At 47.2% G+C, this 15594-nt stretch overlaps 1 protein-coding gene across 1 annotated transcript in view; it reads right to left on the bottom strand.

Moving 5' to 3' along the window:
- The window catches only part of DTD1 (D-aminoacyl-tRNA deacylase 1), a 642381-nt gene that overhangs the window by 38963 nt on the left and 587824 nt on the right, over positions 1–15594 (bottom strand). The gene's annotated exons all lie outside the window — the stretch shown is intronic.

The raw sequence follows: 15594 nt of genomic DNA, 5'->3' as shown, positions 1-15594 counted from the left end.
AAAACAAATAATCTAATCTTGAGGCAGAATTGTGCTTAGCTGAAAAACATGAGAATTCAAGCTTTTGCAGATGTTTGTCTCCCCAGAGATCTACCAGGTTTAATTCGCTCATTCAATCTTTTAATGCTTTGGCCATTCATGGCTCATTTTGCTTACGGGCAGCGGTAGATGTATCTAGTTCCGGATTTTGTAGAAAGTTAAAATCCCCTCCTATAACCACCAGTCCTGGGATGATAATTAAGGCCTGGTTCAGGGTTATTCAATATTGGTGCATATATTGTAGCTAGGGGGAGCCTTGTTTTATTTAATATACCGCTATCAAGAACTCATCTTCTTCTGTATCTGCCTCAGTAAAAATTACTTGGAATTGTAGGTGCTTGTAAATATAAACTGCCACGCCTCTATGCGCCACACTTGCGTTTGATAATCATTGAAGACCAGCCCACTGCTTAAGGAATTTACAAGTGCTGTCTTTTTTATTCACAAAGTGTGTTTCCGGTATAAACACAATGTCTGGGTTGTGTCCTCTCAGCCATATAGCTATTGCCTGTGCGTTATAATTGTTGTTTATCCATCTTAATATCTAAAGATTCATATCAAAAGAGAGAGGAAGACCCGTGCATAGGAGCTGCCAATATTCTTCCCCCCATATGGGTAAAGTGCATTAAAAAAAATGTGACATATGCATAAACGTACAAAGATCTGGCCGACATATATTCTATAATGTCTAATAAGTGACGTGCATATATCTACCAAAACGAGCTATAGCTTATTATTTGCATTAAGAATGAAAGAATGGCTGTTATCTATAATTGTTTGGTTTACCAGAAAAGAGCATTGTGCTTGTAAAACGTGCTGTGTGCATTTGTGCTACAGCAAAAAACTCGAATCCATTGATACGCCTGTCCTGCTTCCTTTCTACTGCTTTTTCTACTTGTGCTTCGTTAATACTGATCTGTTTCTTTGCTGCTTCTTCTTCCCCTCTTAATCTTTTTATCATGATTCTGGTCTGACTATTTCCCATTTCCCTTTACCTCAATCCACCTTCGAAACTTAGTGACCATGAACTCTCCTTTTTCCCTCTTGCTGTGACCCCACCTCCCCCAAGGTCGTCCTGTGGAAGAATTGCTCACACCTCCTCCCACCCCCACCCCTTTTGATTTGGGTGCCATTAAACTGCATCCTTATGTGCTCAACTTTCCCTTCCACTGGAATCTACTTCCAACCCTCCCCCCCCCCCCCCCCCCCGACTCATCGTGTGCTTCTACGTTATATATCGCACTGCTCTTTGTGTCCTTGGTGCTCAAGCTAGTTGAGTTGGAGTTTAATTAGACAATTTTGTAAGAAGTGCTTGGGCATCTGCGATGTCATTAATAGGGAGAATTGACCTTTTACCAAGACCTTACATTTTTCATGTTGGACTATGGACCCCTGAGCTCCCTTAGCCTTGAACAAATGAATCATTTTGACAAATTCTCTAGATCTTCGTAGGGTGATTGCAGACACATCTGAGAAAATTTTAAATTGAAGCACTTCTGGCATTTAGAAAGTCATTTTTCCAATAGCTGTATTTAGAATACGTTCCTTCACTCGATAATCCACAAAGTTTTACAGTATCATGCGTGGGTATTTTGCATTTGCATATTTCTGAGCCGGTACCCTATAAGCTCCAGTGATAGTAAGGTCTCCATTAAATTCTGGCATCACTTTCTTCAAGAGAGCCTCTCACTAAATGGAGGTTAGAGCACCTATTATAATTTTCTATGTCTTGCAGCTTACTCTCAGTTAGATTCTTACTCTTCTCAATGTGAATAACCTCCTGCTGCATGCTTGCAACCTTATCCTCTAAGGCTTAGACGCGGCTCTCTGCCTCTTTCAGTCTTTCTGGGATAAGAGTCATATTTTCCTCACATTTAGAATTTCTTGCATGGATTATTGCTATTTTCTGTGCCTGTGATGCTTTTAAGTCTCTTATCTCTTCAAGTATAGTGACAAGCATGCTTTTCACTAACTCCTCCCTTTCGTCCTTTTGCAATACATCCTTGTTTCCTGTCTGAGTGCCTAACGATGAGGGAGGTTCTTGTATAATTTCCTGAGTCTGTGGTATGGGCCCTCCAGTGGGGGGATTTTGACTTGGGGCTGCCTCCATCTGGATCTGCGCTGGTAAAGACACCTGAGACTCATGCTGCAGTTTAGTTTGTTTTGGGAATAAGGGATATTGCTTAGGGCGTATCGGGCTGGTATTTTCTATTGGGCCGCTGCTGTTATCCTCAGGGTTATCTAATGCTTCGGGGACTATTGATGCATTCAGAGGTTGCAACTCTGACACTTCACCACCACTGTCTGACTCAGGCCCTTTCTCATTTTCTATTAGGCTCGTACCGAGCACTTCTTTTTCTAAATCCAAAAGGACATAAGTTTTAAGCTTCGTTCTCCGCTGCACCTTGCGCTTTATTTTCAGGGCTGGAGTGGACAGACTTAGCATTGTGGGCTTAATACTAACTATTTTACGCTGAGTTTGCTTACTGTGGTGGGACACTGTTGTAAATCTCTATATCAGTCCTTATTAGGGCTACTTGCCCAGTGTATATGCTTCATTCCTCCATGATGGTCGCAATATATGGAAATGCTTGGCTCCGTGCATAATGTCTCTGTAGCTCGGTTACTCAGGGCACAGGGTGAGAGACCAGCCTGAGGTGAGCTCGGCCCACCTTGACTTCTCGCTGCGCTACACTCGCCGTTACTCCGAGGGTCACGTCTTCCGTGATCTTCTATCTTGATGGTGCATGCGGCTCCCTTGAAGCTCCCTTTTCAGCTGCTGGCCATTTGACTTAGGCAGCGTTGAGTGCAGATCGATACTGACCTGTAATCTATCCCTTGGAGTTGCTTCTTATCCTCCTCAGGTTTCTGGTGCAGATTATATTCCTTGTCATGGGCACTCAGAAAAAAGTTAAAGCCGCAATGGTCACAACCGGGGCCTGACCTCCTTTGGCGTTTTCCCCTGCCATTGCTCGCACTCGGCTACCACAGCAGTCGATTTCCCGGGGTGGGGTAAGGGGCTCACAAGCATCCAGCACTACAGTAGTACCCTTACATATGTACTGTCCTCTCCCTATCCACACGATGAAACATACATACTTCTGTCCTGTAACTAAATCTGTGAGTATTTAAAGGTTGGGAAACTACCTTCAGCGAGTATATTATTACTCACCAATAATAATGTATCATCAGAAACATTAGGTAACGTTGTGTTGTGATAACTAGCTGCTGCTTTTAAAAGAGCTCCCAGCTGAATATGCTACATTTAGTATACAGTTATTCTTAAATGTGAATATTTATTTATTGTTTTACTGTGAATTTTTGCTGTTATTGTGACTTTTATGGTTTACTTTCTTTAAACCAAATAAAGTATATCATTTATAAATGAGTATCCACATATTAAAGAGTTTGGGGGTATTCAACTACTTTTGCCAGAAATATCTCGCTGGTAGGTCCACAAATAAAGTTGGATTGCAAAAAGAGGTTGCCTTTTGAAACTGGGAGATCATTAAGGCAGAGGAGAAGTATCTGATTGAACCACACCAAGTTTGGAAGGACGACTTGCCAGAAGTGGCGAATAAAGAAATATGGCAAGCATCTATGAATTTACTCCATGCTACAGTTAAAGCTGCCCCCTTAAAAAAGAATCATCTCTTCACAATTTATAGGGTATACTGCACCGCTAAAAGACTGGCAAAGTTCACGCCGGATCATCTGAGATTTAAGAAATGTAACCAGTTAGAGAGGGATGACCGGCACATGTCAGTGTATGTCCAAGCTTACAGACATATTGGGTAACTGTAAGTAGGACACTACGTGCGGTCCTCTAACGAGAAATCAAGGTAAGTCATGTCTTAGTCTTTATGGGAGTTGATCCATCAGTATCAATACATTGGACTACGGCCTAGCTCAGATTGATAGTCTATCTGGTTCTGTTAGCTAGAAGCGAGATGTGTAAAGAGTGGGTTTCTACAGATCCGCCGTTAGCCACAGAGTGGATTAAAACTACCATGTATGTAAGCCGGCTTGACATGGCATGTGACCCCAGAAGTGTTGATGAGATTTGGAAAGAGTTCGTGGATTTGCAATATGTCCGGTGATGATGTCGAAATGAGGTTTACAGGACAGCATTTTCGAGGCTGTTTCTATGCACAACACTGGCAGACTGCCCTTCTGAGGCCTGGTCGGTCCAATTACAGACATACCATTATATTAGGAGAGTTTCCATATTTGCAAAAGGTACAACTCGACAGATCATGAATCTGCAAAGCAGATTTGGGATTTTCCTCTTATTTGAGAATTGGGTTCTAAGAGCCCAGGAGAGGATAGAGGTATAACAATAGGAGCATGTTTGACAAATGGTGATTCATAGGAGGTGCTGAAACAAAGGAAGTCTTGGTTTCGAGAAAAGCAGAAACTTACCATATAGAAAAAAAAATCTATAGGGTATACTGCACCGCTAAAAGACTGGCAAAGTTCACGCCGGATCATCTGAGATTTAAGAAATGTAACCAGTTAGAGGGGGATGACCGGCACATGTCAGTGTATGTCCAAGCTTACAGACATATTGGGTAACTGTAAGTAGGAGACTACGTGCGGTCCTCTAACGAGAAATCAAGGTAAGTCATGCCTTAGTCTTTATGGGAGTTGATCCATCAGTATCAATACATTTGACTAAGGCCTAGCTCAGATTGATAGTCTATCTGGTTCTGTTAGCTAGAAGCGAGATGTGTAAAGAGTGGGTTTCTACAGATCCGCCGTTAGCCACAGAGTGGATTAAAACTACCATGTATGTAAGCCGGCTTGACATGGCATGTGACCCCAGAAGTGTTGATGAGATTTGGAAAGAGTTCGTGGATTTGCAATATGTCCGGTGATGATGTCGAAATGAGGTTTACAGGACAGCATTTTCGAGGCTGTTTCTATGCACAACACTGGCAGACTGCCCTTCTGAGGCCTGGTCGGTCCAATTACAGACATACCATTATATTAGGAGAGTTTCCATATTTGCAAAAGGTACAACTCGACAGATCATTAATCTGCAAAGCAGATTTGGGATTTTCCTCTTCTTTGAGAATTGGGTTCTAAGAGCCCAGGAGAGGATAGAGATATAACAATAGGAGCATGTTTGACAAATGGTGATTCATAGGAGGTGCTGAAACAAAGGAAGTCTTGGTTTCGAGAAAAGCAGAAACTTACCATATAGAAAAAAAAAATCTTCATCTCAATTTTAAAACAACTTGAAACACCTAAATTGTGCACATTTAAAAAAGCAGTGGCGAGGCGACAGGCTCTGGAACTCCTAAAACCCAGTGAAAGACAGACTCTGATTGGTCTTCTGATTTTAGTATGATTTGTGAGAGAAAGGCAGGTTCCAAGAGTAACAGTGCTACAGAGAGCTGTAGCAGTACAGTACATGGTTTACTGCCACCTAATCGAAGTGGAACACACACAGATGTGGTGTTGATGCTTACAACGAGGCAAACAAAGGGGATCTAATTCTCAAGGTTCAGTATCTGTTTAAAGCCCACAGTTCTCTATTTATCAGAGAAGTGGTGCACTCTGTACAACAGACATGACTGGTGAAGGGGGCGTGGCTTGAACCCTGAACATTGCGGACACTTGAGCAGCTCTTAAATCCGGCTCAATTCTCCAGCACCTGGTGGTTCCCATCTACTCGACCTCCAGGAGGGGACCAGGGGATCCCTTGCAACCCACGAGCACCGACTCTGCGGAGGAGAGCGCTTAAAACACCGCTCAATTCACAAAGCCGTCTAGACCTTACTGCGATTAAAATTTGTTTTCAGTTAGTTTACACACAGAAAACTGGTGGCAAACATATAACACAAGGTACATAACCTGTCCTTTAACCTGAAGGGGTGCACTAAGCATGCCCTCATAACAGACATGAGACTATTGTCCATGTTCCATGTTGAGCAAAGGAAGTAGTGGTGACAGCGTACCATGGTCTGTAAATTATTAGTCTTGACCAGACCTTTTTTATGTCAGAGGAGAGTGAGGACTAATGGCCTCACTACTGTAAAGTTCTGCTTTAGAATGACCCCTCCACCCCCAGACCCATGCACTGGCAATTATGGGTGACCTCGATCTTGCCTAAGGACCGAGTCACTCACTGCCGCCAACCGCTCCACTGATCGCGCTCGCACTGCCACTGCCCGGCAGGGTACGAGCCCCCGGAGCCCCGCCAGCGCTCTGTTAAAGGTTGTTTTCACTGTAATTTACCGTATTCTCCACTGCTGTTCTTCCTGCCAATTAGTTCATTGTACTTTTCCCCCCCTGTATTTTTTCGCCGTCACAGCCCTCCGCCACCCCCCCCCACTTGCCTTCTGTGTCCCTGGCCTTTTCCTGCCGCTTCCCCGTGGCCACGCCCCCTCGCCGCCCCGCCCCCTCCCCCCCCTTGAATGGCGACCACCGACAAGGCGCACCAAAGGCAAGCCCGTCTGCACCTGGACCGTGCCCAGCGCAAGAATCCCTGGACCCCGAGGCTTGCCACTACACCAGACGGCACTACGACTCCAGCACCCTCCACGCACACAATGCCGGACGAGATGACTCCTGCTACCGGGCCGCCCCGAAGAACACCCAAGGACCCTTCACCTGCCGTAACTGCAGCTTCACCAGCATCCGGCCCGCCAAACTATCACCCAAAGAACCCAACCACCTCTGATGCATCCTCCTCCTCAACACCCGCTCCGCCCACAAGCACGCCATCGAACTCTGGGACCTCCTAGACTCAACCACCCCTGACGTCGCCTTCCTGACGGAGACCTGGCTGAACACCACCTCGGCACCAGATGTCGCCATAGCCATCCCAGAAGGCTACAAGATCTCCCGCAGAGACCGCACCAACGGAATGGGAGGAGGAATCGCCATCGTCCACAAAAACACCCTCCGAGTCTCGACCAACAACGATGACACCCTCACCACCGCCGAGCACATGCACTTCCAGATCCACACCAACCCCAACACTACCCTCAGAGGAACACTCGTCTATAGACCTCCCGGACCCCGACCACAGTTCAGCAACACCATCGCCGACCTCATCAGCACCCACGCCCTCACCTCCACGGACTACATTCTCCTCGGGGACCTGAACTTCCACCTCGAGAACAACAACGACGCCAACTCCACCGCTTTGATCGACAACCTCGCCAACCTTGGACTCAAACAGCTCGTGACAACACCCACCCACGTCACCGGACACACACTGGACCCCATCTTCTCCGCAAGTCCTCACGTCTCCTTCAACCACACCACCGAACCCCACTGGACCAACCACAGATGCGTCCACTTCACCTTCAGGAAACCCACCACGCACCACCGCACCCAACAGCTACCACGCCGCTGCTGGGGCAAGGTCACCAAGGATCAACTGACCGCCACCCTCGCCCTGAGACCACCCGGGGCCCCCACCGACCCCGACACCACCGCCATCAACCTCAAACAGTGGATCAACGACTGCGCCGACACCCTCGCCCCACTCAAGACCTCCGCTACCAACTACACCAACAAGAAAGCCGCATGGTTCACCGAAGACCTCCGAACCTCCAAGCGCACCAGCCGAATACTGGAGAAGAAATGGCTCCGAGACCGAACTCCAGACAGCTACACTGCCCACAAGAACGCCACCCGCAGACATCACCAACTCATCAGGACCACCAAAAGGACCACCTTCAAGGACCGCCTAGACAACAACGCACACAACACCAAAGAGCTCTTCAGCATCGTGAAAGAACTCTCCAACCCCAGCTCCAACACCAACGACATCCCACCATCACAAGACCTGTGCGACTCACTGGCCACCTTCTTTCACCGCAAGATCACCGACATCCACAACAGCTTCAATTCCGACACCCCCACTCCCACCGCCGAGACCACCACCCCTTCGACCTCGATCCACACCAGTCGCCTGACCACCTGGTCCTACGTCAGCGACAAAGACACCATCAAGACGATGAACTCCATCCACTCCGGATCCCCATTTGACCCCTGCCCTCACCACGTTTTCAACATAGCCAGCACAGTCATCGCACCCCATCTCCGGAAAACAATCAACACCTCCTTCGAGACAGCAACCTTCCCGACAATCTGGAAACACGCCGAGATCAACGCCCTACTGAAGAAACCCAAGGCGGACCCCAAGGACCTCAAGAACTTCCGGCCCATCTCCCTGCTCCCTTTCCCGGCGAAAGTCACGGAGAAGATTGTCAACAGACAGCTGACCCGCTACCTTGAAGACAACAACATCCTGAACCCTTCCCAGTCAGGCTTCCGCAGCAACCACAGCACCGAGACTGCCCTCATCGCAGCCACTGATGACATCAGGATCTTGATGGACAAAGGAGAAACAGCAGCCCTCATCCTTCTAGACCTATCAGCAGCATTCAACACGGTCTGCCACCGCACCCTAACAGCACGCCTCCATGACACCGGAATCCAAGAGAAGGCCCCGGCCTGGACCACATCCTTCCTCTCCGGCAGAACCCAGAGCGTCCGCCTCCCTCCCTCATGACCCAAGACCACCGAGATCATCTGCGGCGTCCCACAGGGATCTTCCCTCAGCCCGACGCTGTTCAACATCTACATGGCACCACTCGCCCACGTCGCACGACAACACAACCTCAACATCATCTCCTACACAGACGACATCCAGCTGATCATATCCCTCACCGAAGAACCCCACACCTCCACAGAGGAATGAAGGCCGTCGCCGATTGGATGAAGACCAGCAGGCTGAAGCTGAACTCAGACAAAACGGAGGTCCTCATCCTCGGCCCCACCCCATCAGCTTGGGACGACTCCTGGTGGCCAACATCACTAGGAACAGCCCCGGAACCCACCGACTACGCACGCACCCTGGGGATCATCCTCGACTCCGCCCTCTCCATGACCAAGCAAGTCAACGCCATCTCCGCGTCCTGCTTCAACACCCTCCGAATACTCCGCAGGATCTTCAAATGGATCCCCCCCCGACACGAGAAAAACCGTCACTCAAGCCCTCGTCACCAGCCGACTGGACTACAGGAACGCCCTCTACGCAGGAACAACAAACAAGCTCCTGAGACGGCTGCAACGTATCCACAACGCCTTGGCACGACTGATCCTCGACGTCCCCCGTCACAGCCACATCACACCCCACCTGAGAGGCCTCCACTGGCTCCCCGTCAACAAGAGGATCATCTTTAAGCTCCTCATCCACGCACACAAAACCCTACACAACACCGGACCAGCATACCTCAACGACCGACTCAGCTTCTACACCCCCACCCGCAGCCTCCGCTCTGCCAACCTTACCCTCGCCACAGTCCCTCGCATCCGGAAAACCACCGCTGGCGGCAGATCCTTCTCCTACGTCGCCACTAAGACCTGGCACACTCTCCCTACCAACCTACGACAGACCCAGGACCTGCTGGCCTTCAGACGACTTCTCAAGATCTGGCTCTTCGATCAGTAGCGCCCCCCCCCCCCCAGCGCCTTGAGACCCTCACGGGTATATAGCGCGCTTTAGAAATGCTTGATTGATTGATTGATTGAGTGTTGAGTGCATGCATGTGTGATGGATGTGTAGCACATAAGTGTTAGTAAGACTGTGTATGGAGACAGTCAGAGTACTGGGACTATTGAGATCAATTATGTATGGCCCCTAGTTTAGCATGGCACAATATGGAGAATGGATTCTGGTTTCTCAGATGGTGGAAGTGTATTGACTTCAAACCAGAGAGCTTCGTTGTATTTTGTGAAAGTCTGACGCAGCTGTGCCTTTTCATTTATACTGACTTCTAGCTAAGTATATTTGGCCTCCCCTGAGCCTGCCAAGGATAAAAGGACTTTGGGCATGAAGTATACAATTAGAAAAATGTGTCTCTTGCTTTCTCTAATGACCTTTGTCACTAAAATGCCCACAGGCAAAAATGGTCCTTTGTCTGGGATCTCTTCTGCATCATGGAGACAAGTATTTGCAATGAAATAGGTCACGCATTTGCGAGAGTTTGAGCTATTGGGATTGTAAATGACAATGCCTTTTATTCATTGTGTTGATTTTTAAAACATAAATAAAAGGCATCGTCATTTACAATGCCAATAGCTTAAGCTCTTGCAAATGCAAGGCCTATTGCATTGCAAATGCTTGCTACTGTGCTGCCCTCAGAGGGAGAGGTTGTGGTTCAGCAGACAGCGCTGCCGACTCGGGAGCTGGGGACCAGTGTTTTAGCCTCGGATTCGGCTCAACATTCTTTAATTCTTACCAAAGCATTTAATCTCCTGCCAGGGATATAGCAATTTAAATTATAAATAAACAACGATCTCGCGGAGGGGCTGACTTGCAGTGTTGGGGGGGTGGGGAGAGAAATAAAAACAATCAGCACAATGGGCATGGATGGAGGAGGGAGTGGGATTAATGGAGGAAGCGTCCACAGATTTCTCAGATTAACATAGCGCCCGCTCCGTGCAGCGTCTGTGCATCGGGGGGGTGTATTTAAAAGTTATACATTAAGCGAAAGAGTAAGCGCGCAAAGCGCGCTGCAAATACCAAAACGGCCCCCATTGCTAAAGCTGGTGTCCCACCAGTGCTCTTTAGATTAATTAAGCAAAGAGTCCTCCTCAAGTGCTAATGCAAGCTATACAGTAAGGACACAGTAAAAGGTTCAGTCCTGATGGGAGGTTACAACAGAAGATAGCAGGTACTAAGGAGGGACTAATAAGCCTACTAACAAAACAGAAGCCACATTTACAAGGCACAGTCACAAAAGCCAATTAAAAAAATGGGCAGGGAATGGGCGGAGCTTCAAGTCCATACCTAAATACAGCATGCTTCGCAGAGAAGCACATATGCTGCCCAGGCTCAAGCTAAAAAGACCCTTCCTGGTGGTATTCAGTGTATTTGCGTCCTTAGAAATCCTTAGACCTGACCACATTTGTTCATTTGGTGAAATATTTATTCATCTATTTTTTACCCATGGGGTGAACTTTGGTCGCCTATTTACGGCTTGCTTTCTTCAAGGGCAATAAATACTTCTTACCGTTCTTGGGGGGTCAGTATCATAGCAGTTGGTGGCCAGATATCCCTCTTTGGGGACCAGGGACCTAACACTGTTACTGTGTGGGTGGTTCACATGCAAATTTCAGGGCAACAGTTAATTTCTTCAGATGGGAGAGGTACTTGACATTGTTGGAAAAAAGGGAAAATAGAGTCTCTGCTTTGACATGTATACATGTAGGCCCTGGGTGGCCTGCTGAGGAGAAGAGATTGTGTGCAAATATCCACCTACTGCCAGGCAACATGTGATCAGTGCAAACATGAAATGAACTGATGTTTTAATTACACAGCACAAAGAGGAGCACAAACTGGAAGGTGCAGCCTCTGAGTTTCAGTCGTGGGACTGGTTGGATTTTTGAGCAAGGTCGTGGTAAAACCAAAGGGTGTGTTAAGTTTTTATTAGAGTAAAAAGGATAGAGGGAAAAACAAAAGAGACCTAACTAAAATATGAAATGACAAAAAGGTTTGTTAAATCGCCTTTGTCATTGGCAAAAGCCTCAGAAAACAGACAAATCTACAAGGAAGCTATTTCTGGCCTACACCAGCCTAATGAGAACAGAGAACTGAAATTAATGCGCACAGTACAAAGCGGAGGGAGAGGTTTGCCGCATGGAGAGACTAACATACGGAACACTAGAAGCATACTTTGTTATGATTAAAAGTTTCAGGAAATGCACTCCAATGCTGCTATATGGCGGTAAAAAGTCCAGCTGCCATCCACACCAGACAAGTGATCAAAGACTGGCAGGAGACACCAAATGGCCAAAGTAAGAAAATGCCACCTTTCTATAAGTAGCATTTTCAGAATTGCAATTTAAAATCTGACTTCATCATCAGTTTGGATTTTAAATTGTGATTCCAAAGACGCCAAACTTCTATCCGTTATATCTTCCCATTTGAAAATGACCCTCCACTATCCTTTTCAATCCAAATAACAGACTAACATGTCCACTGCTCAAATTAATTTCATATTTCCCTATACTAATTCACCACTAATCCTTTTTGGGTACCAAAGTAGCGTGCTACTTGCCAAAAAGTGCTTCCACACCTCATCAGCAGTAGCAAGCGCTATATAAATGCAAACCCTTCCGTCTTCTATCCACCCACTATCCGTTTCAATCCAAATAAAAGACTAACATGTCCACCATTCAAATTAATTTCATATTTCCCTATACTAATCCACCATTAATCATTTTGGGTTCTGGAGTAGCGTACTACTCGATGAAAAAGCAATTCAACGCCTCGTCAGGGGTAGTAAACGGTATATAAATGCAATTACAACTATAAAATGTAATAACTTGGTAATCTCAATGTTATCCTATGGGAGATATAGGTCTTGCAGTGGTGAAAAACAAATCTAAGAGTTTTCCACTACCAGGACATGTAAAACTTAAAAGTATGTGGCCTGCCTTTGAGATACATCAATCAATCAATCAATCCATTTATAGAGCGCACTACTCACCCGTGAGGGTCTTGAGGCGCTAAAAGGTGAGGGGTGGGGGGGGGGATGGAGTGCTGCTACTGATTGAACAGCCAGGTCTTGAGAAGTCTTCTGAAGGTCAGCAGGTCCTGGGTCTGTCGCAGGTGGATGGGAGGGGTGTTCCATGTCTTGGCGGCGAGGTTGGAGAATGATCTGCTGCCGGAGGTCGTTCGGTGGATGCGAGGGACGGTGGCGAGGGCGAGGTCAGCGAAGCGAAGCTGGTGGTTCAGGGTGTAGCAGGTGAGTTGTTTGTTGAGGTATGCTGGTCCGGCGTTGTGGAGTGCTTTGTGAGCGTGGGTGAGGAGCTTGAAGGTGATCCTCTTGTTGACGGGGAGCCAGTACAGGTCTCTCAGGTGGGCAGTGATGTGGCTGTGACGGGGATGTCGAGGATGAGGCGAGCGGAGGCATTCTGTATGCATTGAAGTCTTCTCTGGAGTTTGGCCGTGGTTCCCGTGTAGAGGGCGTTGCTGTAGTCCATCCTGCTGCTGACGAGGTCTTGGGTGACCGTCCTTCTGGTTCCGGTGGCGATCCATCTGTAGATCTTGCGAAGCATGCAGATGGTGTTGAAGCAGGAGGAGGAGACGGCGTTGACTTGCTGGGTCATTGAAAGTGTTGAGTCCAGGATGAACCGCAGGTTGCGTGCGTGGTTGGTGGGTGTCGGTGCAGCTCCCAGCGTGGCCGGCCACCAAGAGTCGTCCCAGGCAGAGGGGGTGGAGCCAAGGAGGAGGACCTCCGTTTTGTCAGAGTTCAGTTTCAGGCAACTGGTCTTCATCCATTCTGCGACGGCCTTCATTCCTTTGTGGAGGTTGGTTTTGGTGGTGGCCGGGTCCCTGCCTTCTGGGTTGCCCAAGGCCTACTTTAGGGGTGACATATAAAAAGAGAAGGTTTGGGCCTGACAGAAGGTTTGTTTTGCCAGGCCGACATGGCAGTGTAAAGCTGCTCATACAAGCTATGCAATAACAAGCCTGAACCATGGTTAGACGGCTACTTAAGTGGGTGGCACAATCAGTGCTGCTGGCCCATGAGTAGCATTTAATATACAGGCCCTGGGCACATGTAGTGTACTTTACTAGGGACTTATAAGTAAATTAAATAGGTCTACTGAGGATGAGCCAATATTAACATTATTAGGAGAGAGGGCACAAGCACTTTAGAACTGTTTAGCAGTGGTAAAGGGAGAAGAATCCTAATACCAGCACAAACTAGGTCAGAAAAGTGGAGGAGGAAGGCTAAACGTTGGGGGAAGACTGCGCTAAGGCTGTCTAATAAGCACTATATGAAATTATCTTCCGGCTAGGACCTATCCATCATGGAGGGGTTTTGGATCTTAGTGTACTCCATTAAAAACATTAAACTTCAATATTTTCGAAAATCCAAAAATGAACTGTGTTGACATCCAATTAAGAGGCTAGAGTATGCTGATCCTGGGAGAGCTAATTAAATAGTTTCTTCCCTCTTGTAAACGTGGCTATACATTACTTTGTTTCTGAAATGATTAACTATTTAGACAAAGAGGTAGGAGGATAATTGCCACTTCTAACTGGAACGTGGAAAGAATAACAATAAATCAATGAGCTGTTATGGGAGGAAAAATAGATTATAGGATTGGATGCTCGTGAGTAAGAAGCACAGGCCTAGCAGGCACTGGAGCAATACCCCAGTGAGTCAGTGGCCTTGAAGCTAGTTTTTGCAAGGCCAAGATGCCGGTGTCACTCTTTTCAGCCCCGCCTAGTAGTGGCTGGCACCACGTCTCCTTTTTAAACCCAGTCATTGCTAGTGTTTTATGCTGTGCAGATCAGAGTCAAGGACCCTCAAAACAATAGCAAGAAAAAATACAAACTGTGCACCTCTGCTCAGCCGACATGCAAGGTGTTTCAATGTATGGTGCTGAGGACAGAGAAGTGTTTGATATTGCTTGACAAATTTAATTTCTTGTTAGGCCTTTGGAAGGGGGTTGGGTTCCTGTAGAACAGACTGGATGATGTTGTCTAGGAAGCTAAGAGAAGGAAGTAACGGGTGATGTTCAAAAGAATTGAGTGTTGTTGGTCTATGTAAGGTGCAGGGAAAAAATCTGGATGACGGTGACTTTTCCTCTAGTCTAGTGTATGTGATCTGTGCACTGGATGTTGTAGTATGAGGATGTCTAAGATGTGTGAGGAATGGATTTGCACCATGCCTCCACGATGAGGAGTGCATTTAGGTTCTGTTGTTAGATGATTTCTGCCATGCAAGGGGCTTTAATGATTGCAGTGTATGCTGATGAGCGTGACTCGGATGGTGCGTAAGCTGGTGATAAATGTGTGCTGGTGAGTAGGACATGGAAGAGATTTTGGTGTTTGGGATGTGAGAGTAAGTGTCTGGGTGTGTGACCTGGTATGAGAGTGGGTCATGGGTATAGTGCATAAAGTTTAAAGCATATGGTGCAGAGGCGTATCCTTGGCCAAGGGCTATGGCCATAGGTCCTTTCTTGCCTGAACTAGCTGGAACAGGTGGCATACTTGTCTGCACTTCCAGCCCCCTTTGATTACAGTACTCGAAAAAGAGACTCCCTCTGGGTCTGTAAAAAATAGGGGAGTAGGCAGTATTAATGAAAGCTGATGAGGAGTGTCAGGTTATGTCACCCCCCAGTACCACAGGACTTTGATTGCATCTTTGACTTAGGACTGACCGATTGCCAATTTAAGGCTGTTTAGGGATGGAATCTGAAGGGCAGGCCAGGATTGGTGGAAGCAGGCAGGGAGTAGTAAATTAGAACACCTGCTGGTTTGACTTGTGGGGCGCTCGTTTAGCCTACAGTTTGTGGATTGCCCGTTTAAGGCTGCTGAAAAGGGGCAAACTGGAGGGAAGTCCGGGACTGGGAGTAGACAATCAGAAAACAGCAGGCTGCATCACCTTGTGGAGGCGCATGGGCTTCTGGGATGCTTCTTTGGCCTAAAGCTCACTGATTGGCCCATATGTTAGCTGATATCATTCTGTTGGAATTTAATAAAAATGCCTGTTCTGTGTTAGTATATGTAGC

This window comes from Triturus cristatus, chromosome 6 (genome assembly GCF_964204655.1).
Source record: "Triturus cristatus chromosome 6, aTriCri1.1, whole genome shotgun sequence".
Classification (NCBI taxonomy): Eukaryota; Metazoa; Chordata; class Amphibia; order Caudata; family Salamandridae; genus Triturus; species Triturus cristatus.
Note: the sequence above shows the minus strand (reverse complement) of the source record. Positions and strands in the feature narration are given on the sequence as shown.